Source organism: Pelodiscus sinensis, chromosome 7 (genome assembly GCF_052426305.1).
Source record: "Pelodiscus sinensis isolate ZL-2025 chromosome 7, ASM5242630v1, whole genome shotgun sequence".
Lineage (NCBI taxonomy): Eukaryota > Metazoa > Chordata > Testudines > Trionychidae > Pelodiscus > Pelodiscus sinensis.
Window position 1 is genome coordinate 61,341,795 of NC_143058.1, and position 24,014 is coordinate 61,365,808.

Sequence of the window (24,014 nt, forward strand, 5' to 3'; positions counted from 1 at the left end):
CCCATTTCCCTGCCTTATGTCGGAGTCGTTTGCTGTGAATAACCAAGATGGGGAAGTACGTGACCACTAAATAGCAGAGATTACAAAGCATCTTCTCTGCCTTCCGGCTGTGGTTACTGGCCAAAGCTCAGGCCTCTCACAGTCTCTCGAGTTCCTTACCGGTGATTCTTTTCCTCACCTCCTCTAGAGTTTGATTGACATCAGTGAGGGTGGGGATTAAAAAAACACCATCAGTTTGTAAAGAACAACATTCCCCATTACGTTACATAGGTTTTGAGTGTAACTTCCATAGAATACTATTAAACTTATATTCAAACCCTGGGTTTAACGCTTATTACATTCCATAGCACTGTTCTACAAGGGTCTTCGTATCGTGTGTTTGGGATCTAAATATTGGCTGAGTTGTATGCCCATTAGCTGCCTGGATAAGAAGAAGTGAGTTAATGTGAAATGGAACACTAGTTACTGCCAGGATCGGGTAAGAGGGCTTATGTATAAACCAATAGGTCCAAATTTGGAGGGGGAGGTGGATTTTGCTGGAAACAAATTGTGGGGTATGCAGTGGATGCACTGCACAGCCAGACCGTGTGCTGCTGAATATTAGTGAATTTAGTTGCACAAGAACCCTGTCAAGTAGGTGAACGTTATCTTTTGTTAAGACTGAGGAAAACAAAGCACATTTAAGTGGCTCACCTAAGAAGTCTTCCTAAAGCAGGGACTAGAATCCTTATGTTCTGACCACCAAGAAGATGCTACAGATATGTAGTTCCTCAATTTTCAATGGGGCCTACAACGGCACAGAGGTTCTACCACACAGAGTTCACTACACAATGGGGATCTTACCAGGCGTGGCTGACTTTCATACCATATCTGCTCAGTTTGGGAGTAAAAGGCATATTTCCAAACAGCAAGCTCTTCCAACTCAGCCTGGGATTGCACGGTCAAGCTGAGTTCTTCCCGTCTGGCACATCACACTCAATCACAGGGGTTCTGCAAGTCAAATGGGGAACTCTTTCACAGATACTAAAGCAGCACCATTGCCTTCAAGTTTGGTAGGTTGAAGCTCTCTCGTGTGGCACCTGTGGGACCTGACCGGTTCCGAACCAGAGAGTTTGCTTTACCACAGGAGCAACGTTTCCACTTCAACATTACCAACATTTCCACTGTGTAATGTGCTCTTAGAAGACATTTAGGGATAAATTAGAGCTAAGTAACAGCCCAGGACACTAAGCCAGGACTGGTGGCTGTGAACGAACTTTATGGGACCATGTGACACTTGGCCACACCCATGATAAGTCAACTGCCACCTAACTAAAATCATGCCGGACCACAGAGGTTGCCAGACCATGGAGTGCCAGACTAGAGAGTTCAACCTATACAATCACCATAAACTGAAGTTGTACTCTAGGACATAATGTTACCTGCTGAATAAAACTACCAGTGACAGTAAAGATGGAAAGAATCTAGTGCAGTAGAAAGATACACCCCTCTATTTGTAAAATGAGAAGAGTCGATGGAAAAACTGGTGAAATGAAAGGAATGTGGAATTACTCTGTCATTTTCTTTAATGTCCTTGAAATACTTAAGAGTCAGCTAAAAAGGTATATGGCTGGGTTTCTCTTTTGGCTTTCACAACGCTGCATAGCTATTTTTGTGCCCTCCTCATTGAATTGTTACTATAACATTACTCCACTTACAAGGACAAACATGCACCTAATATGCTACATTGACACTAAAGCAGTACTCTAGTGAGTCTTTTGATTCTGGAGCATTCCTGTTTCATTCCCAATAAAGTTTAGTTCAACATATTTTTTCTTCTATTCACGAAAAAATGTCTGCCAGAGAACATTACAGTAAGTTAATAGAAGTTCTGATCTTGTAATAAAACACTTGTTCTAAATTATAGCTCCTGCAGGAAACTTCTCTTCAAAATGTAATATGCTCATCAGGTTTTGAATATATTTTCATTCCTGCATAATCCACAGTAGTAAAACAAAATATTAGTCTCTAGCTAGAAAGGTGCCAAGATCTTTCTAAAACTAAATGTACTAGAAAGCACACAACAAGGACAGTAAATGATTTCAATGTCCTATCTTTTTGTATCTCCAAGTGCATTTATCACCATCATTATCCTCACTTCACCACACACAAATCTTTCCATCAAGCAGCAACACATTTGGCCTTTTGTCTCTGCATCAGTATATTTTTTTGTTTCTTTACTCTAATTGGTATCTCTCGAATTAAAATGGTAAGACAGAATTTCACCACATTATGAGCTTCACTTAGTGAGTATCTATGCCCAGTCACCTGTCCAATATTTATTCTGGTAACAAAAGGCATGGCATTGCATGAAAGTAACTATACTCTCCCACCACAGGGAATAGATTGGCTCCATCTCTTTGGAAACCATCTTCAAGAAGTTGAAGTCTACTGTATAATGCCTCCTCCCCATTCTTCCATTGACTAAATAAGCCTAAATCCCTCAGCCGCTCCTTGTATGTCATGTGCTCCAACCCCCTAATCATTTTGGTTGCCCTCTACTGGACCATCTCCAATGTGTCCTGGATGCAATACTTGAGATGTGGCCTCCCCAATGCCAAATAAAGGGGAATAACTCCTCTAGACTCACTTCATTTGGAACCAGAAGAATGCAAATCAGGTAGGAGAAAACAAAAAGGAAAACAATCCAGTTGTGTGCTAAATGTAAACTATTTAAAAAACAAAGGGAAAGCTTAAAAAAGATTGAACAAACTTTCTGAGCTTGTTTCATTTAAATTAAGATGTTTAAAAGCAGCATTTTTCTTCTGCCAAGTAAAATTTCAAAGGTCTATTAAATGAGTGTGCAGTTGAAGACTTTTTCAAGAACAACCATAATATTTGGTTCAGAATTAGGAACATTCCATTCCAGATAGATGTTGGTAACCCTCAGGTTCTACTGCATGTGCAAATTCTTCTGGGCCCTTTAAGCAGTAACTGTAATACACGTAATTAATAATAGTTGTCCAGATACTCAGCTGGTGAAAGTCAGAATAAATCCCAAACACGTCGGTGGGGCCAGACTCCCAGTTGCTATAAACTGGTCTATCTTCAGTGAAGACTTGGAACTATGCTCACTTTCACCTGTTAAGGATCTCTACCAACATTTCCCTACTAAGCCTTCAAAATAATTTAATTTTTTCAGACCCATGATACTATCTATCCTCTTTCATAGAACTGGAAAGGACCTTGAGAGGTCACTGCATCCAGTTCTGCCCTGAGGGCAGGGGACTAAGTACTGTCCCTGACAGATTTGCCCCAAATAGCCCCATCAAGGATTAAACTCACAACCCTGGGTTTAGCAGGCCAATGCTCTAACCACTGAGCTATCCCTCACCCCTTTAATTCACTTGGAATATGCCGCTCCCAAGGTTGAGATCTTCTCGTATTACCTAATGGATCCATTTATAGCATTGTCTCTTCCCTTTTCCAGCCTCCATTTTTTAAGGGTTAAAACATATCCCTGCCATTCAGCACTTGGGTATGAATTTGTTATACCAAAGAGTTTTCTACTCTAAGGCTCTGGCACAACCCAACCTTGAAAGTATAACTGATATGGAAATGAGTGTAATTAGCAGCAGAAATGATGTTTTATTCATGGGACAAGTCAGAGTGGTACATCAAGAATGGTTCCCTATCATGACCACACAAATAGGTGGTGGCTACTGAGCCATGTTTTAAAAAAAGGCACTTGCTTCTACATTTGGAAAGGCAAGGCAGGGGTGTGCATTTAAGCTAGGAGACAAGATAGTTCTTCCATGGCTCTGGAATGACAACATGATGAAGAAAATCCAAAAGGACTGTCAGCTTGGAATGTTATTTGTGTTAATCACAGGATCACCAGAATTCCATGCCAGAGATAACCCAGTCCATCTCCAGGATAATTGAGTGGTTCATTAGGGTGTTTCAAATAATACACTATGGAACTACATGGAAAAACAACATAAAGACCACGTCCCCACTTTGGAACAACACTTAGGCAAAATCCCACCTCTCGGCTTAAAATAGTCATACTTAAGCACATGTTTAAAGATGAGGGTGGGCCTCAGTACTGTCATGAATGGGGTAGGGTGGGCTCTCTGAGTAAGGGGTTGAATAGTGCCCCCCCACCCATTTTCTTGTAGATTCTTCACTAATGTGTTTTTTCCCCCCAACAGAGTTGAACTAGGGATAAATTTGATCTTCTGTGTTGGTCACCTCGGGAACCGGATCTTATCCGATTATGTCAAATTCCCCATCTTTACTATCGGCGTACCTCACAATCTTTCAGGTATAGGTTGAACCTCTCTAATCCAGCCCCTTTGGTACTGGGACCAACCCAAAGAATTTGCTGACCACAGGGCAGATCAACTTTGTCTAGCAGCATTACTAATACTTCCACTGCTTACTGGGCTCTTCAAAGATACCTAGGGGTAAATTAGAGCTAAACAACAACAAGAGAGAGCCAGGACTGATGGCTGTAAACAAGCTTTTTGGGACTGCAGGAAACTTGGCCACAATCTTGGTAAGTGGACATCTAGCTAAATAAAATCATACTGGACCATGGACGTTGCCAGACCAGAGTGAGATGGACTACAGAGATTCAACCTGTAATAAGTCTCCTGCCGTGTGAGGTATTTAAGTGTCAAAATACAGCTGGAGAACCAAAGGCACAGCACATCTAAATGACTTGTCCTAAAATTCCAATCAACCCAGATATATTTAGGGCCATGATTGCTATCAATCAAAGCAGATATATTAATTCGATTACCAACACAGTGGTGTTGGATTAACAGCTCCACACCTCAGTAACAGCTACTATGTTAACCTCACCCAGATTTTACACTTCATTCATGCTCCTGCGATGTGAAAAACCCTGGAAGGAATGACTTCCCATGGTCACCAGCTAGGTCTGTAACGGGGTGCAGTGAGTGTGCAATAGGGTGTTACACTGTCGTGTGCCTAAAATGTGTCTTCCCCTCCACCAGCCGCTATTACTGCATGTAATGGAAGGTGGGACAGTCAAACTCCATGACTGATCTACAGCAAGGGTGATATAACAATATGTTCTGCCTCAACAGAGCTGCTGCTATTAGCTGTGTTTTGATACATCCTTGGGAAGTCTGTTTCATTTTTAAGGAACAGTCCTTATCCTGTCCTCCCCCCAGTTGTACTGCTTTTCCTTTGGGGTAGCACATGTAGCTTAGGCACACTGGCAAAAATGAAAACTGCAAGTCAATAAATACACATGCATTAGAACTCACAGAAATTAAACTCATTTCACTAAATTATTAGCTAAACAGAAACAGTGAGACACTTAACCCTCATGCATGATTTACTAATAAGCTCCAATAAGCACTATTTATATTAATCTTATTTCTCACTCAAAGACTAAAAATAAAGAGAAACTACAAAAATTAGAGCCATATTTCCAACCAACAATTGCATCACTGGTGCATATGATAAAGTTGTTACAAATACGTATTGTCTATTGTGTTCTTCTTTCAATTACTTATTTGTGCTTTTTGTTAGCTGCAATTAATACAAGTGGGAACATATGCAGGGCTTGCTTTCTACCCATTCTCACACAGAGAAGAATACCACACCTCCATGATAGAACAGGGTCGCCACTGGGAGATGTTGGTCAGACTTGGTGTTATCCGCCTTTTCTCCAGGGTCCTGCACAGGGGACAGCTTTGGAATTCAACTGCACCTGATGGCTACCTTCTTGCCTGGCACTGTGAATCATGCAGGGTCCTGCCAGAACTAAAAGCATGAGCTGCAATAGCTAGAATGAAACTGCCTCAGTGAGGCTGCACACAGAAGTAGCAATACAAACACATGGAGCTAACTGCAGGTGTAAGCCACTAAATTACTCTCCAGGCCTTTTCAGGGCTGGCCCCTGCCTCACCAACATCGTGAGTGTTCCTATTGACTTTATGAATGGTGGCCAAGTTCCCACAATGAAGGCTACCAGGACATGTGAGAATCTTCACAGCCAGCTTTCACAAACCAAACTAGTATTGCTCTGGGGAGGAAGTATTTCCCATCTTGCATTGCTGCAGCTCCTCTGTGAGCATGACTTTCCACTGGTTTCGGGAGAGGGGAGGGTTGCACCTGGTTTTATGCTGGCACAATAGGGTTGCACTGATTTTCTGAGGGTACATGCTTAGCAATTTATTTTCAACAGGCCTTAAGGTGTCTCCAGGGAAGAATGCAAAAATGTAGGCACCCAAAATCCCCAGGCACTTTTCATAATCTCCTCAGCCTCTCTGGGCCTCAGTTGTCCATCTGTACAATGGAGATAATGTCACAGTCCTAACACACAGAGGTATCGTGTGCATTAACGTGCTACAGATTTGCCAGTCACTCAGATGACATGTTAATAGCGGCTATGTAAGTACCCAAGCGGCACTGATGGGTGACCCTTGAGAATGAAAGTAATTAGAGTTGGCTAAAATTCCACTGATTTTTTTTCCTCTACATGAATATTTTCATTGTTTTTCCACCAGCTCTCAAAACCCATATTTTCCTTCTTTTGAAGTAATGTAAATTAATAAGGTCCAACAGTAGCATTCTGGCTTCATTAGTAACTACTGATGGAAACAAGGGTTTTTATCACACACGCTCCAAAATAAGTTGCCAGTCTGATAACGTTTACACAGTGCTTGCTATTCGTATGGTAAATTGCTATACGAGGATTTAAAAATAATTTGTTTTAATGGTATTAAGACCTGGGGTATTTATCAATGGCTAATATTTTCATAAAGAGAAATGGAACACAATGACTGTGAAAGGGATATTGCTTTACAATACACGCTCTGACACATTTGTAATCTTATAAAAACCATCTGTCCTGTCAGGCTCTTATCATTTGGCTGCTGTTATCTTTTTAAGCACTTTTAGCACTTGATTAATTAATAATTGTTGCTCAGGTCATGCTGCTCTGCAAACTCCGGTGCCCTGAGTGCGAATCATAATCTGGTACTAAAAATTTAATAGGTGCACTGCAGTGATATCTGAAATGCACACCCCGCTGAGTGTTGAAATAAGTTTTTTTTTGCAAATCTAGTCCTTTTTTAATCTAAAAGGATAGATTAGGCTTCAATAATTCCAAATGCCACCAATAACAGTAATTAGCAGCTATGCTGGTGCATTGAGAGATTACCTGATAAGAATCCAATTAGTTTTTTTTAAGCCATCATTACACATTATTGAACTCTATTCTCTTGCAGTGCAGCGGAGTTCATTAGATACCTGGAGAAGCTGAAACAGTCAATATATTTTTTTTTTTAAAGGATGACCTCTGAGAAACTCACTTCTAGATTGTGTCCCCTCCCCCTCCACTCATAGAGGAACTATTCGTTTCATCCGCCAGCCTCTTCTTGCTTGTTCCTGAACGATTCACATGGACAATCGGGTCGGAGAAGAGCAGCAATGAACGACAGGCAGCATCTGTGAGCCTAATGGAAGAGTATTGTCTTCCCATGTTCTACAGCTTTGATTACTTTGTAAAGTAGACACTGGGTCTTTTATAATATACCATCCAATAAATTCTGCTGCCTTGAAGTTTACAATACATACTCTAACGCAACGAGAGGGTGAGGATCTCTTCACAAGGGAGGTTCCTTGAGACATTGACTAACTGTTAAATGAAACATATGGTCTAAAACAACGATATGTGTGTGTGCACGCATGTATGTGTGCACATGCGTAAGTGTAAAATTTTCTAAAAGCTCCAACCAACTGCCAGTATATTATAAACGTAGGATTTCTACATCAACTCTTCATGCCTTCCAACCTGCACTGTACATTAAACCAGAGGCATGGAACCTTTTTGAGTTGGGGGCCGCACCCAGATGAGAATCAGAAGACCAAAACCACCTCTTTGACATGGCCCCCGACTGAGAAGGAAAACACACTCCCCACAGTCCCTAGCTCATCAGAGTCTGCCCAAGATAGTAGACGTTCGTATGTTCCAGCCCTGCATGGGGATGGCTAGGCAGGTTCTCCAATGCTGGGTGAGAGTCTCGGGAGGCGAGTCCATGCAAGGTTCCCTATCCTTGCATTGAACCAAAGGCCCAGATTCTCACTTACCAGAAGTCCTTTGTACACTGCTTTGGTTGAGTAAAGGGGTCTTAGAGTGTATGCTCATCAGACCCACACTTAGAGCGAGGCAAGCAAGGCGGTTGCCACAGGCCCCTGGCTCCATCAAGCCCAAGTACAAGGGACTGCAGCAGGACCTGGCGCTGAACAAGCTGGTCACCTGCACTGCCATGCAGTTGCCGCTGTGGCTCCTCTCTGGCCTTCACGCAGGAGATGGCCACACCCTCCCGGCCAGCCTCTCAGCTCGGCACCCTGCCACCGCACCAGCTGGAGTCCCTGTAGTCATCTGGGCCCCAGTCTGGCTGCGTAGGCAAGGCTGCGGGAGCTGGCTCAGCCTGCGTATGTGTTGACAGCTCTAGTGAGCCAGAATGCAGCCGAGCTGCTCGCCTTTCTCTGTCTGCCACAGATTGTGTTTCATCCATATGGTGGGGAGAGTCACACAACTCAGCAGAGAACCTGGCCAGTGTATTGTGCAATGCATCCAGCAAGTGACTTGTGATGGCTGGGCTTGACTCTGTAACCCCTTAACTGGGTTTGACTTCAACTACAGTATCCACCCGTCAAGCTCCACTGTCACGGTGCCACCTTGGGCCCTGCAAACTCTTTGGCTGGCCTGCCTGATGCCTGTTGCATTTAAACGCACACTTAGACCTTCTGAGATTCCAAAGATAGGAGTGCAAAGTTAAAATCAGGCCTTAATTTCAAACCAGACTGCATCCTCTGTGAAACACAGGTGGAGAAATATCAATTAGCTTCGGGGTTTTCCTGGTAGCATACAGAATTACATGTGGCATGGCAGTAACAGTAAAGCAAGAGCATATGAGAACAAAGGGTTCAATGTCTGATGAAAGGAAAAAATGTGCCAAAATATTGGATAAAGAAACCTATGAAATATCAGGAGATTTTATGCCAAAAGGGAGGGCTAAGGCATTACTTTTCTCTCTCATTTTTCATCATCAGCAGCAGCAACGTGAACCACCCAATACCCCGATCCTGCCACCTGTTCTACAGTTGTCAGAGTGGTCCTAAGAGGGTGCAGGCACTAAATAAGGCTCACAAGTTTGGAGTTGCAGTACTTAAGGGCTTGTCGACGCAACAAGTTACTGCATGGCAAACCAGGGTGTGAATCTATGTGTTCTAACTGGACTTGCAGTTATCACATGTGGATATTGTGACAGAGCTCTGGCACTTTTAGTTTGCTAAAACTACAGATTAGCCAAAACTTTGAGCTCAAAAAAGAGGCCAGTGAAAACAAGAGATACCCTTAATTGAATGTTCATAGTAATGTTCATATCAACATTAATAAATGGAAAAAATGAGATGCCACCCTCAGTCCACAAGAGGAAAAAACACAGATATCACCTTATATAGAAGTTAGCCTAAAAAGTTTGGTTGTAGAAGTGTCAGAATTGCAGCCTCTTCATGTGGGATGTTTAATTATAATGGCGTGCGACTGAATAAGTAAAAATCCGGATCCATTTCTAGCATCGAGCTTGGTACGTTCTCAGGTAATCACTACCACCAATGGGACACTGGCTGCGGTGGCTCTTGGCTACCAGAAAATGAGCACATAACCTGGGAAACCAACCAGAGAGTGTCTTGAGACAGCTTGGATAGAAAATGTAACATTCTAGGAATTACAGCTGGCCAAATCCTCAGCTGGGGTAAACTGGGGCAATGCCACTGAAGTCAATTATTTTTTCCAGATGAGGATTTGGCCCAAGGAGCTTAGAAAGTGGAGTCATAGTTATGCTATGATAAAGGTACTTCCTAAAGCACATTTTTCCCTCAGCTAGAGGGGTCTAGTGTCCTTAATTTTTTATTCTGAATTTCCGCCCTTGTATTACATTATATACCAATTATCTTTGTTCCCACATAAAAATGGCAACATGGAGACTTCAATCAGGACTGACTGTTGGTGGGGTGCTTCCCGGAAGACACCGGAACAGAGAGAGGGATAAACGTCCTGAACTGTCCGTTATTGACAGAGAATTAAAGCAATAGTTTTGTCATGTCCATCCCACTCCACCCCAGATTTAGTTCTGGTGTTAAACTATGGGAGAACCAAACCAAATCTACGATGTGTTACATTTAGTTACAATAAAAATAACAATTCATTTTGTGTCCTAATATGGATCTGTTTTTCGTCATATAAACTAATTTTTTAAAAGAAATTTAAGGGGAGATTGACTGTTACAATGTCCATGGCTCAGTAAGTTCAAAGAGCACAAAGAACGGACAAGATTTAAATAATTTAGAGCATTCAAGTTGTTCATATTTTTTTGGTCTCAGGAGAGAAGAACTTCAAAGAGGAAAAAATAATGGATATTACAGATTTCCATGTAACAAGCCTCATGAGAACAAACCTGGCATAAGAGTAATAACAAATGAACTAAATTATTGGAATAACAACCATTTGACCATTCTTTCTGTTGGCTGGCATTAGTGTTACTTGTTATAGCTTTGCCAGCCACATCAGATGTGGGGCTAGTTGCAAAGAGTTTGCAACAAACAGATATTTCCAATGGGTCTGAAAAAATATATTTGCCTCAAAGCATTCAGGATCTCAGCAATTCACAATTCTTTGTCTTAACTTGGTTATCACTTACTAGAGAAAGAGGAGGGCAAAGATTAATAAAAAAATCTGGCAGAACTAATTTAAACCCAATCACTTGCTACTAGCTACCCATTTCTTCTCAAGACAAAATAAAAATAATAATAAAAAGACTCTGGACTCTATTTTTTCATTTTTAGCAGTACGGTAGAACCTTAGAGTTGCAAACACCTCAAGATTGGAGGTGATCCCTTCATTTTTTTAGTAGTTGACATTTAACACAGTGCCGTAATGTATTGCATACTTCCAGTTCCAAATAGAACTGTGGGGGTGACCAGTCAGTTTGTGACTCTGGGGTTTGTAGCTCTGGGATTCTACTGTATTGTGTCTCAGTCTCATGCCAGCCTAAAAAGCAGTCTCGTAAGGTCATGTCAGCATTAGTACTTACCTCAGCACAACTCTTGTAGCTAAGGGGTATAAGAGAAACATCCAGAGTAACATCCATGACATTACTTTTGCCAGCACTCATGTACTGCATCAGTGGCAGATGCTCCCCCACATACGTAGATAGCTACCACCACTTGGAGAGCTGGGTTTTTTATGTTGATGGAAGAGATCTTTCCCAATCCAGCTGTGCCACTTGAAGCTTTTAAGTACAGACACAGCATAATGTGTTAACCAGTTCATTATCAGCAGCAGCATTAGTTTGGGACAAATTATTCACATGAAAAGTACATGCAACGTATTTCTCTCCCTCTCTTTTGTTTGTGAATCATCCACAAATTAAATTGAGAACCTCAAAAATTATAACGGCATCAACCAAAAACAATGGAAGACTGCCAACCTGTAGTTAATAGGAAGTAAGAAGGATTTTTTCTAATTATTCCAAAACAGTACAGTTTCCAAAAATGAAGGAGTTTTCTGATACTGCCCACGGTCAAAGACAGATACCTCATTAGATGGACCTGAGTCAGCGTAGCACACTTTTTTTTGTTATTTGGAATTATCAATGAACATTTTGGGCGGGACTTGCAAAAGCACCAAGCCTTGTGCCCATCATGCAATGCAATCCACTGTATATTGCTGACAAAAACATTTCGTGTCTGCAGATGACAAAGTAGACAGAAATTCTAGATAACTACAGTTATTAAAAAGGGAGAAATCAAATCTTAAACAAAAACAGTATTTGAAAGACAAGCAAATTGGTAAAAAAATGAATTCAGGCCAGTTTTGGAAGAGTTTTCTGACCCATAACTTCACAAACATTCCTTAATGAATTATATATGAGATGTGTCACTTAATCCAAACAACTTTACATTTTCAATTTGATATTAACCTCTACAAAAATTGGAGTTCGGAAGTCACCACTTTCAAATCAAATAGTCAAAACTACTAGTTTATGCTCTCAATGTAATGACACTAAGATAAAATAAGTGGCGGAATTATATTAAATATCTACCTAGCCACAGAGGATTGAAAATAAGATAATCAGGAAAACAGGGCAATAATCAAAAGTCTTATGTCTCATACTTTGATAGGCAAATCTGTCTAGGCAAATCTGTCTATGCCAGAAGTATTTTAATGCCCCGTCAACAGAAAGGGAATTAATATTAAAATGATCTCTGGGGAAAGACATAACCTCCTACCCACAGTCACATCACAGGACTTGTGCCGTGTTTTCAAAGGGCTTCTCAATCCAACTTCCCAAGGGATGTCTTTAAACTATACTGAAGCCATGCTGATATTTGCAGGGAAAGAAACATGGAGGAATAGAAACACCAATGAAGAGGAGGTCGGAGATGGCAAGAAGCCACCCCGGGGTGCTGCACTGGACAGTTGGGGGCACGCATACACACCCTGCCGCAAGGCAGCAGAGAACCATTGAAATTATTGGGATTGAAAGGCATAAATAAGGAGAGAACTTCTCGAAAAGCATTTAAGATGGGAATAAAAATGAAGCAGATTGCATCAAGTAGCATGTGTCCTCCTCAGTCAGTCTGTCCTGGGAGTAGTGCACCACAGAGGCAGTGTAAAGCTCTGGGCTCTTTTCTTTAATCTATAAAAGATGCAAACTTTAAAAAAAAAAAAAAAGAGAGAAGCAGCCCATGTTTGTACATACACAACAGGCATGGGCATTCTTTGCTGCATCCTAGGAGAAACCAGGGAGCCAAAATAAAGAGTTTAGAAAACCTAGAAATCCAAGAGTTTGCTATTCATGCTTTTTGAGGAAGATAGGAGCTGGCCTCTTTTGTGGTGCTGGATCATTTTCATTGTTACATTTGCTGCATTATTTATCTGCACCAGAATTTTTCAATCTGGTAAGCCCAGGTAAGGGTCGTAGAACTTCATAGGCTGCTATTCTCCACCCCTCCTCCCTGTTTGGACTTTTCTAGCATATGACCAGTAAGAGGATAGTCTCTCTCTTTTCCAGCTTGCCTCTTTACCTTACTGTTTTAATATTAACACGGATTTATGGCACTCATCTACTTAGGTCTCTGCTCTGCCCAAAGTTCTAATTTTATCTTCTTAGCTCAGTGGTTTTCCAACGACAGGTTGTGACCCAGTTCTGGGCCATGGAATTTCAGGTACAGTGGGTCAGTGCTGCAAGGGGATCAGGTGACCAGCAGGGGTGCTAAGGCAGCTACCCACCTGTCCTGGCTGTGTCCCAGAAGCAGCCAAAAACAGTTATGGCTTCTAGGCATGGACCGCTAGCTCTGCACTTCTATTGGCTGGGAACCTGCTGCTGGCTGCTTCTGGGTGCAGCAAGATCTGCGGTGCCAGGAGAGGCAGAAAGCTGCTTTACCCCCGCCCCCCGCCCACTGCACTGTAGACCAGAAACCGCTCAAGGTAAGCCCTTCCTGACGAAGCCCTATCCCCCTCCAAAGCTGGAGCCCCCTCCTACAGCCCAAAGCTCCCAACCTCAGCCCCACCCAGAGCCCATACTCTAGTCAAATTATGTTGGGTCGTGGGAATCAACACATTTCTTCAGCTGTGTCATTTGAAAACCACTGTGTTAATGACTATGAGGAGGAATACAGGGATTGATTTTTTTTCCCTCCACGACCACTGAAGGTAAGGACAAGTAGTAATGGGTTTCATGTGGTCCAGTGATACGTAAGCGCACACAATGAAAGACTAAAAAAAATACAAGAGCAGGTGTCCAAAAATTCAAGCATTGTGGCTTATAAAACTACAAAAAAACCTAATGCTGTGCATAATTATATGCTGTTGGCCATGATATTATCCAAAGCCATAGGCCCAATGTCACGGGACAGCTGAATTGTAGCCCAGGGGTACATGCATGAATACAATATGGTACCAGTTTACATTCCTTTCATTTCTGTCTCATTGCCCCAGGGCCTCTCTGTGCACCATGCCTGCTAACTTTATAGATGATGCAGGGAATGGGCAGCTTACAAGTAAAAGGAAAGAGTTAAATACAATCAGAACAAGAATGACACTGTTCCCAGCACCGCGTTTGTGCATTGCATGGATTGTGAACCTTCAAGTCCCTTTTTTTAGTTTACTAGGTGCAGAAACCATCATTCATTCTGCTGTAGAAAAAAAAATTGTGGGGGGGGTTCATGACTAGGCAGAAAGGTATGAAAGGAATGAGAAGGAGAAGTTACCATACAGGCTAACTGACCTTTCACGAACTATGCATAGTCAACTGTTTCTAACATGCAGAGTTGTTTTCTGTGCTCTGTGGAAGGGGAAGGGGAAAGAGGCAGGAGGAAACCCAGATCACAAGTTATTCAAACTGGGACTGATCACTGTCAGAATGGATAAAATAGTTGGGAAAAAATAGTGTGAACATTTTAGAAAGAAAAGGACACAGGTCAACATGTTCAACTATGTCTATACTGGGAGGGTTTTTCAAAGTAACTTATTTTGAAATAATGACTCCTGAAATATTTCAAAATAGGCTTATTCCCCAAGGAAAGCAGGACTTACTCTTTTGAAATAACCAGTCTCTTATTCCAAAATAACGGGCTCACCCGTGTGCTGGTTCGCTATGTTATATAGGCAAATATAGTGCCTATCTATAAGAAGGGAAATAAGAACAACCAGGATACTACAGACCAGTCAGTTTAACTTCTGTGCCAGGAAAGATAATAGAGCAAGTAATTAAGGAAATCATCTACAAACACTTGGAAGATAATAAGGTGATAGGCAACAGCCAGCATGAATTTGTAAAGAACAAATGTCAAACCAATCTGATAGCTTTCTTCGATAGGATAACGAGTCTTGTGGACAAGGAAGAAGCAGTGGACTTGGTATACCTAGACTTTAGTAAGGCATTTGATACGGTCTTGCATGACCTTCTTATCAATAAACTAGGCAAATACAACTTAGATGGGGCTTATTAAACTTCATCCTATTTACTTCACCTGTAAGGTGGGTGCATAACTGGCTGGATAACCATTCCCAGAGAGTAGTTATTAACAGTTCACAATCCTGCTGGAAAGTACTAAAAAGTGGGGTTCCGCAGGGGTCTGTTTTGGGACCGGTCCTGTTCAATATCTTCATCACTGATTTAGATATCGGCATAGAAAGTACTCTTATTAAGTTTGCAGATGATACCAAGCTGGGAGGGGTTGCGACTAATCTGGAGGCTAGGGTCATAATTCAAAATGATCTGGACAAATAGGAGAAATGGTCTGAGGTAGATAGGATGAAGTTTAATAAGGACAAATGCAAAGTGCTCCACTTAGGAAGGAACAATCAGTTTCACACATACACAATGGGAAGCGACCGTCTAGGAAGGAGTACAGCAAAAAGGGATCTAGTAGACCACAAGCTAAATATGAGTCAACAGTGAGACGCTGTTGCAAAAAAAAAAAGCAAACATGATTCTGGGTGCATTAACAGATGTGTTGTGAGCAAGACACGAGAAGTCATTCTTCCGCTCTAGACTGCACTGATTAGGCCTTAGTTGGAGTGTTGTGTCCAGTTCTGGGTGCCACATTTCAAGAAAGATGTGGAGAAATTGGAGAAGGCTCAGAGAAGAGCAACAAGAATGATTAAAGGTCTAGAGAACATGACCTATAAAGGAAGACTGGAAGAACTGGGCTTGTTTAGTTTGGAAAAGAGAAGATTGAGAGGGGACATGATAGCCGTTTACAGGTAACCAAAAGGGTGTCACAAGGAGGAGGGAGAAAACTTGTTCTATCCTCAGAGGCCAAGATGAACAAGTATTAAAGGGCTTAAACTGCAGCAAAGGAGGTTTAGTTTGGACATTAGGAAAAAGTTCTTACCTGTCATGGTGGTCAAACACTGGAATAAATTGCCCAGGGAGGTTGTGGAATCTCCATCTCTGGAGATATTTAAGAGTAGGTTAGATAAATGTCTATCAGGGATGGTCTAGGTGGTGCTGGGTCTTGTCATGAGGGCAGGGGACTGGACTGTATGACCTCTCGAGGTCCCTTCCAGCCCTAGTATTCTATGATTTCAAAATGAGGAGAATTATTATTTCAAAGTAACTCCCCAATGTAGACAAGCCCTTAGTTATCAGTGATTAGAGGTAACTCATGTGAAGTTCCCAAGGGGCCTGCTTCTCAGAAAAGATTGAGCACCCACATTCTGAGCATAAGTTTCTTTTCATGTTATATGGCTAACCCATCCAGCCCTCTCCCCGCCAAAAAAAACCCAAAAACAAACAAATGAACAAACAACAACAAACCACTTTGGAAATCCCTAACCCCTCACCCTAGCAGCAATGTGAAGTTTTGAGGTCAGTGAAGATAATTTTCTTAAGGTTCAATTTACTGATTGGCCCAGATTACAATGTTTGTATCTGGATCTTGAAAAGCTCAGGATTCATCAGACCCAAAGTTTTTGACTCACTTTAATAGGCAAACTGAGCACTACCCTTGCCAGGACTGGGTCCCTGAATAAGAAAAACCAGGGCAAGAGAGTCCAACTGGTCTTGATTTCAGCGTGAGAGGGTTAGCAAGGCAGTTCATCATAACTGTCACACCATGAATCCTTTGTCTGAAGCAGATCAAGAACTGTAAATAAACTCCCAGGGCAATAGGTATCCTAGTGTGGTCTTTAATCTGTCAAATATGATAATTGTTAGAACACTCTCGCTACTCCCTGGCTTGCAAATTAATCACTCAGTCTTATCAGCAAGGCACATCTTTTTATTACAAATGCTTGGCATATAAAATATGGCTAACAACAGACCTATGATTTCCTCTCAGACATCGCTGTTTTATAGGGCCATGACTGCATATAAAGGAACTGATCCTGATAACACAACAGAGCACACTGATGACTGACATGACTGGTGCTACTGAAGTTGCAGAGGATCAAAGCTGATAATACAAAAATTAAAGAGATTCATCTTATGCCAAAACACCCAGCTTTCTAAAGATTCCTGATCTGCATAGGTAAAGCACCCATCAAGAATGCACAGTTTAAACTGAACAAATTGATTTGTTTTTTATGGGTAGCAGAAATACTTTGCATTGCACGTTACTGGAGGGGTGTGGATTCTCTTCCTATGGGATTGTGATATAGTAATGTGTGGGCTCTTCCTATAGTGGAAAAGCTTTCACAATGATTACGTACATGTGAGACGAATCAAAAAGTTATAGGTATTTTGACATTTGGTCACACTTTTTAGTGTACTCAGAATAAAGGGGCTCCCCAGCTAACAAGCCTGAATCTTAATATTCAACAAACCAGTTAAATTGATCCTGAATAGGTAATAAGTCATGGGCATTCATGTTTTATTGGTTCTTAATAAAATGTTTCTAAAACCCTCCAAGTCATTCATAAAGAGTAGTCAATACAATTATCTCCATTTCACAGATGGGTAAACTGAGGCACAAGAGGAGAAGACGAGACTTGGGCCCAGAGTCATGCAGCAGGCTAGTGACAGAGCCATAAATAAGTCACCTGAGTCCTAGTCCAACTCGCCATTCCTAGGCCACATCGGAAACAAAGGCAATGCAGCACACCAGTCATGATTTCATAGACCTCTGTCACAGCCCCTCTTAGTCATCTCTTTGGGACTGCAGGTTCCACTTGGCAGTTTTATTAATCTCTCCTCAGGGGACATCTGGTTCCACACCCCTTATTGTTTTTCTTAGGCGATCATCTTTTCTAATTTCAATGCTTTTTTTTTTTTGAGATGGGAAACATCTGCACATAGTTAAAATGCACTTCATTAAGTAACTGACCCGTCAAAACCTATTTCAGCGGTTACACAGGGTGCAACAGTCAGCTCCCCAGGAGGCGGTGTGCGAAGGGAGCCGGCTTTTAAGAATGTTCCCCAAGGACTCCCAGAGCCCTTTCTTGAGTGGCAACATTTAATTTAGGCCCCTTTGTTTCATAACAGACACCATAAACTCCCAGGCAAGGTGGGGGGAAGGGCAGGCCCTCTGGCAGAATAGACAGAGCTAGGGTAGGCAGCCCTCAAAGCCACCCTAAGCTCGGCACATCCCACAGCCCTCAGAGCCACGAGGCGCACCCAGCATGCTGCTACAGCACTGATTCAAAGAGGCCCAGGCTGCCACAGTAGCAGTGGCTGGAAGCCCTGGTCCCTTTGAATCACTGGACCCCAGGACAACTGCCCCCTTTGCACACTCACACTCACACTGCAGTTTTCCTGTCAGCTGGCCTGTACAAGTCTTAGGTCTAGATCTATATCTGTAACACCTTCAAGCTGCAGATATTCAAAGCAAATGTTCTGCTTTCTCTTATGGCAAGGGCCATTTGTGAATTTCAACCTGGGATGAAATCTCAAACAAGCTCAAGGTTCAGCAGTGTTTAGACATGAAGAGGTTTCAAATCCACCTATTTCTACTTTTAGGAACAAATCAGTTGCAATGCCTAGCTAAAGATCAGAGTCAACTGAAACAATCTGGACTGCAACCCTGCCACAATCCAAGCCTCTTCCAAGAATCTGAGACGCCTGTGAAGGATTAACTTGAGACTCAGGAATGGGCAGGTTTCTCCTTGGGCATCATGTTCCTAAGCCTGATTTGCAGAGGGACCCCAGCGCTCCCATACTTTTTCAAGGTAACGGGCAAAGGAGCAGCTCTCTCTTTGTTCACCCTCAAAGTTTGGTGGGGAAAAAAATGTTTCTCTTTGAAAAACACAGCAACGTATTGAAGGAAGAAGCCAAACAGATGAAGCAGATTTTCGGAAAGTGTTTTCTGTGCAAATTGCAGCAATTGAATCTTGCTAACATTTTGAGAGTCCTCATTTTCTGTTACAAGATTGTTTTGATTTTTAAAAGATGGGGAAAAATCTGTTCAGTTTGTGGTTAAATAATTTAAAATGCTTTGATGGCAGTGAACCCAACACAGATAGAACTGCTAATCTACAGAAAGATCTAGCTATTTTACCTCTTCAAGGCTTTATAAATCTGATTTGGTTCATTCCACCAATCAGATGAAGAGCCTTTGTTTAGCTCATCTTTTTCTTTCGATCAAGAAAATCACCTGCATTTGCATTTCTTCCATACTTAGCAACAACATTTTACATATGTGGACTATCGGGGTGGGAGGAGGTAGACAAGTTCGTAGCATTTAAAATGAACTCTTTATTTAAGAGTTCAGTCCAGTTTATACCTCTCCTCACTTCTGGCCTCTGTTTGACCATCAACCCTGCAGTCAGGTCCCCAAAATGATCTTAAAGCAAACTTCTCCCGATTTCACCTACTGCCAAGCTCCTTCTCCTTAACACCCATTCTTCCTGCTGGCCACCCTCCTGCCTGAACACGATATTCCAGATTTCACTAACATGCAAACATTTCTTCCGGGCACTGTCCTCTTTCAACTCACTTGTGAAATGATTCTCCAACTATCCTTGACTCCTTCAGCTATCTCGCTAAATACTTTTGCTATCACCACCCCATTGCCTTCTTCCTTCTTTCTTTCCAACCAGACCAAAAGAGCATTTACAACAGTTGTCTGGATTCCATCCAGTCTGCATTCCTCCTTTTCCTCCTCCACATCAAGGAAGCCATGCCTTTGAAGGGTTCTAAACCTTTTCAACATCATGTCAGGACCTTTTCTCTAGGCTTCATTCTTCACCTCCAACTGCCACTGATATTGCAGGCCTTTCCCAAATTTTACAGAATCATGTCCTCATTCAGCTGTCCCAACATGGTCCTCTGTTTGGTTGTTCCTCCCATGTCTCTTTGGGTGGCTAAGAACATAGGAATGGCCATACTGGGTCAGACCAAAGGTCCATCTAGTCCAGTATCCTGTCTGCCGACAGCAGCCAATACCAGATGCCCCAGAGGGAGTGAACAGAACAGGGAATCATTGAGCAATCCCACCCCTATTGCACCCCTTCTCAGCCTCTGGCCAACAGAGGCTAGGGACACCATTCCCACCCATCCTGGCTAACAACCAGTGATGGACCTCACCTCCACGAATTTATATAGCTCTTTTCTAACTCTGTTAAAGTCCTGGCCTTAACAAAACCTTCTGGTGAGGAGTTCCAAAGGTTAATCATGTGCTGCGTGAAGTACTCCCTTTTGTGTGTTTTAAACCTGCTACCTAGTAGCTGTCCTTTCTGTACATGTCCCACAGAACTCGTGCCCCACCACTTTTTTCCTTTTGCATTCCCTCATCAAGTCATCAGCATCATACAAGAACATTGCTCATTTACTTTACTTCCAACTCTCCCTTCTCCTTTCCCAGAGTCAGTTTTTAAACTCTCCTGGCAGGGATAGTTTGTCTGTATACAAGGTGCCTACAATGCACCAGGATGCTGTGGTATTATAATACTGAGAGTTGACTCCTTTTTCACATGCTAGCCCATATTATATGATCCAACTGAAAGGCACTGATGAGCTTTTAGCTAGGAAATGCCAGCCCAAGCAGATACCCCTTCCAAAAGCTCAGGGCCCAATGGCAGCGGTGCTGTTGGAATCTATTTGGGATTTCACTGAGAAGGTGAAAAATGTCAGCTGTGTTGTCAAACAAATAGGAAGCCTATTCTGATAAACCGTTAATTCACAAAGAATAATTAATTAGCCAACATTTTCCACATACATTTGAATTTTGTATTCCTTCTAGACGTGCCCCCGTCTTCTCCATGGAGACATGCCCTCTTCAATGCAACAGATGCTCATAAGCCGAAATGGGGCTTGAGTCTTCACGTCCTTGCACTTAATATCGTAATTTACACCACAGCAAAGAGCTTGTCAACACTTCCAAAACTCTATGCTCCAATTCCTTGTGCATCAGCAGCAGCATTTTCCATGGGCTCTGCTCTCAGTTTCCACAGGGGTAAGGCAGAGCACTGAAATCCTTTAAAGTATCTGCTGCAGACACAAGACAAATTAAATTAAGGAAAAGGGGTGGAGACAATTTCCTAGATATTGATGAGCATCCACAATGTCTTTTTCCCAGTACAGCTGAAGTATTTGGAGAACTGCACAGCATAAGGCTGAATTAGTTGTGCAGTGATAAAGCAATGGCCAGTAATACCACAGATTCCCATGCATTCCAACTTTGGTTTTGCTAGCAACCCAACCAAACCTGCTCTGTGTCACTGGATTGCTGGTAAAACAGAGGCTGCTTTGAAATCCAAAGCTGTAACAGTACGATGGTACAATGCTAAATATCAAAAGAAACGGGCCATCTGAATTCATGAAGAAGCTGTAGATTTAGGTAAAGGCAATAGTCATCATCCAGAGCAGATTAATGAACATAAAATTATGCCAAAATCTGACTTATTTTCAGATATGATTTTTAGAAACTTTGAGTTTGTGCTTTGTAAATCCCATGGCGCTTCTTTCGTTACCTCTGTGCTTGGGTAGCAGCAGAATATTGGAGAAAGGTAGGGGACAAGTGTGTCTCTAGAATTCTCCAGTGGCAGAACGCATTCATTTTAAAAGTCAGAGGAGTTTCATTTAGTTTCAGAATGAGGAAGTCCTTATCCTAATTACACTGTATGTGCTCTATTGTAGCCATATTTTAAATGCCAGAGGGTGCTCCTTCTTTAAGAGTTATATTTACATTCACAGCACTCTAACATCCAACTTTGTGACAAAAGTATGGATCTCTTCCCTTAATCCAGCCCGTTTATATAACTCCGGGCTGTATATTGCTGGCTGGGAATGGTCCTGTTATGGTGGATTTCTCTCTGGCAGAGTAAGGTCCGAAGAGCTGGTCCATATGTCATGGTAAAAGAAGCTGGGAGAGGCTATTTTCAGAGGGTGGGAAGGAATCTGCAAATGCCGTCTGGCAAATCTGAGTTGGTTGAATGCCCCTTTGTCATTTCCAGACCTAAAGGCTGAATGGAAAGAACGGCAAAGTTTTATTACAATTCCTTAATGCCTCACGCTGTTAGACAGCAGACATTGTGGAAAACCTAAAAATAAAATGGAGAAAGAAGTCTGGATCTATTACAGCAGGGCCCATACCTTAAAGCGGAGGTGAGTATTCATTCCAACGTAAACATGGATTCAGTTGGGCTAAAGCTGCATCTCTTTTGTAAACAGTGCCATGGCCATGTTTAACTCTCAGAAATGCTCACAGAGCTTAAACCTTAACCCTGTAATAGTCACATTCAAGGTTATGTATACGTTAGGGGAGAGCGCATGGGACAGCTAGAGGGAAAAAAAAAACACAACACAAGTCCCCATGTACCTTGCTAGAGCCCTAGAACAGCATACAAGCCAAACAATACTAGTATGGTTATGCGTGACTGGGGAAATCAGGAATTTGAAAATATAAACTAGTCCCCGTGAATAAACGATCTTTCCAATGATGGGTATATTGAGCACTCTACACTCAGTTTCCCTTTGTCTCTGTCTCGCATACGGATGTTAAATTGTGGATGATCAACTAATCCATCAACTACTATATTAGTTGATGGGCTGGTGGGAGCCAAAACTGCTTAGTCCTGGTTTGTGCCACCCTGGGAAGCTAACCCCACAGTGGTTCTGCTGCCCAACTCTTAATACAATTAAACTGCAGAGCTGCAACGGGTAGAACTGCAACGGGGCTCCCCCCACCTGAGAGCCAGCCCCTCTGCACCTTTGACTTTTAAATGAGCCACTAGGTTCTTACTATATTTACAAGGCAGAGCACCTCAGCGCAGACCAGACGCGAGCCGGCAATCAGCTGTCCTGGCCGTGCCTGGGCCCAAACCACTATGGCTCTGCTTTTTAAATGTAGAGCCACAGCAGCCTGGGACCATGAGAGAGCCAGGACAGCTGACTCCTGGCTCGTGCCCCATCCCCCTCTGTGACTCTGCCTCCCCTGTCTTCCCCCTTCCCCTCCCGCATAGATGGTGCTGGGAGGAAACTGGATTTTAAGATGGTTTCCCCCAGCACCAGCTTCTGCTCCCCTCTTGCTGCCTCTGATACAGAGGCAACAAGGAGGTAGGAGAGAAAGCAACTAGTCGAGTAGTGACTTGACTACTCGATAAACCTAAACTTATCGCTTACATTCCTAGTCTCATAGCTAAGTCTTTTGAAATGTTTATCATTTCAATAGCAATCATTAGTCCTTTTCATCCTGTGTACCGTAGACTGAGAATATTTGTTAGACTATATTAACATGGGCAGAGTAGATAACAGATACATATTCCCATGTAAATTGCATAGTCACATAAAAGTACCAATTTAAAATATACACTAAGTATTTTCATTGACAAAGTATTCATATTCTGTACAGACCCGTGCCCCTCAATTACAAATGAACTGGGTTCGTGCAGATTAATACCCATGAGAAGACAATGCTCACAACCAGCTAGGTTTTACTTTTGAGGCATTTCAATGATGATATTAAACACACCCACCACAAAGCAAACACTGCTGCTCTAAACTGTAGCTATTTGCCTCTACATAATTGAAAGCAAAATTGACTCAATTTAAGCTATAAAGAGTTAACACCAGAATACATTTCAGAAGCCCCATGTGCTAGACTCATTCTGCCTTGGGAAGAGATGGTGCCTCCAACTCCCCTCAGCTCTTGGATGAGCTGCACCAGACCAAGGAGGGTACAGCTTGTGCAGCCAGAAGTTGCAATGATGGAAATTCACCCCTATCAGCCTCCAATTGTCTGGTTCACTTGGAGGTCAGGCTCTTACCTTAATCTATGCACCCCAGATGATCTCACACAAGGAGGTAGTGGCAGCACAACACAATCCTAGGGTTGGAAAAGACCTCAGGAGGTTGAGTCCAACCCCCTGCCCAAAGCAGGACCAATCCCCAGCTAAGTCATCCCAGCCAGGGCTCTGTCAAGTGGGGACTTAAAAACCTCTAGGGATGGAGATTCCACCTCTCCCTAGGAAACCCATTCCAGTGCTTCACCACCCTCCTAAGGTGTGTCTAGACTACAGTAGGCTTTTTTCGAAAAAA

The 24,014-nt window shown here is 42.4% G+C and overlaps 1 protein-coding gene and 1 long non-coding RNA gene across 7 annotated transcripts in view; both read right to left on the reverse strand.

The window, feature by feature from the left end:
• The window catches only part of LOC142830233 (uncharacterized), a 35,221-nt gene extending 12,330 nt beyond the window's left edge, over window positions 1-22,891 (reverse strand). Inside the window, exon 1 of the long non-coding RNA XR_012905320.2 lies at window positions 844-22,891. This is a non-coding gene — a long non-coding RNA (uncharacterized LOC142830233). The remainder of the gene's footprint in view (window positions 1-843) is intronic.
• The window catches only part of ERBB4 (erb-b2 receptor tyrosine kinase 4), a 923,012-nt gene that overhangs the window by 830,180 nt on the left and 68,818 nt on the right, over window positions 1-24,014 (reverse strand). The window lies entirely within an intron of this gene.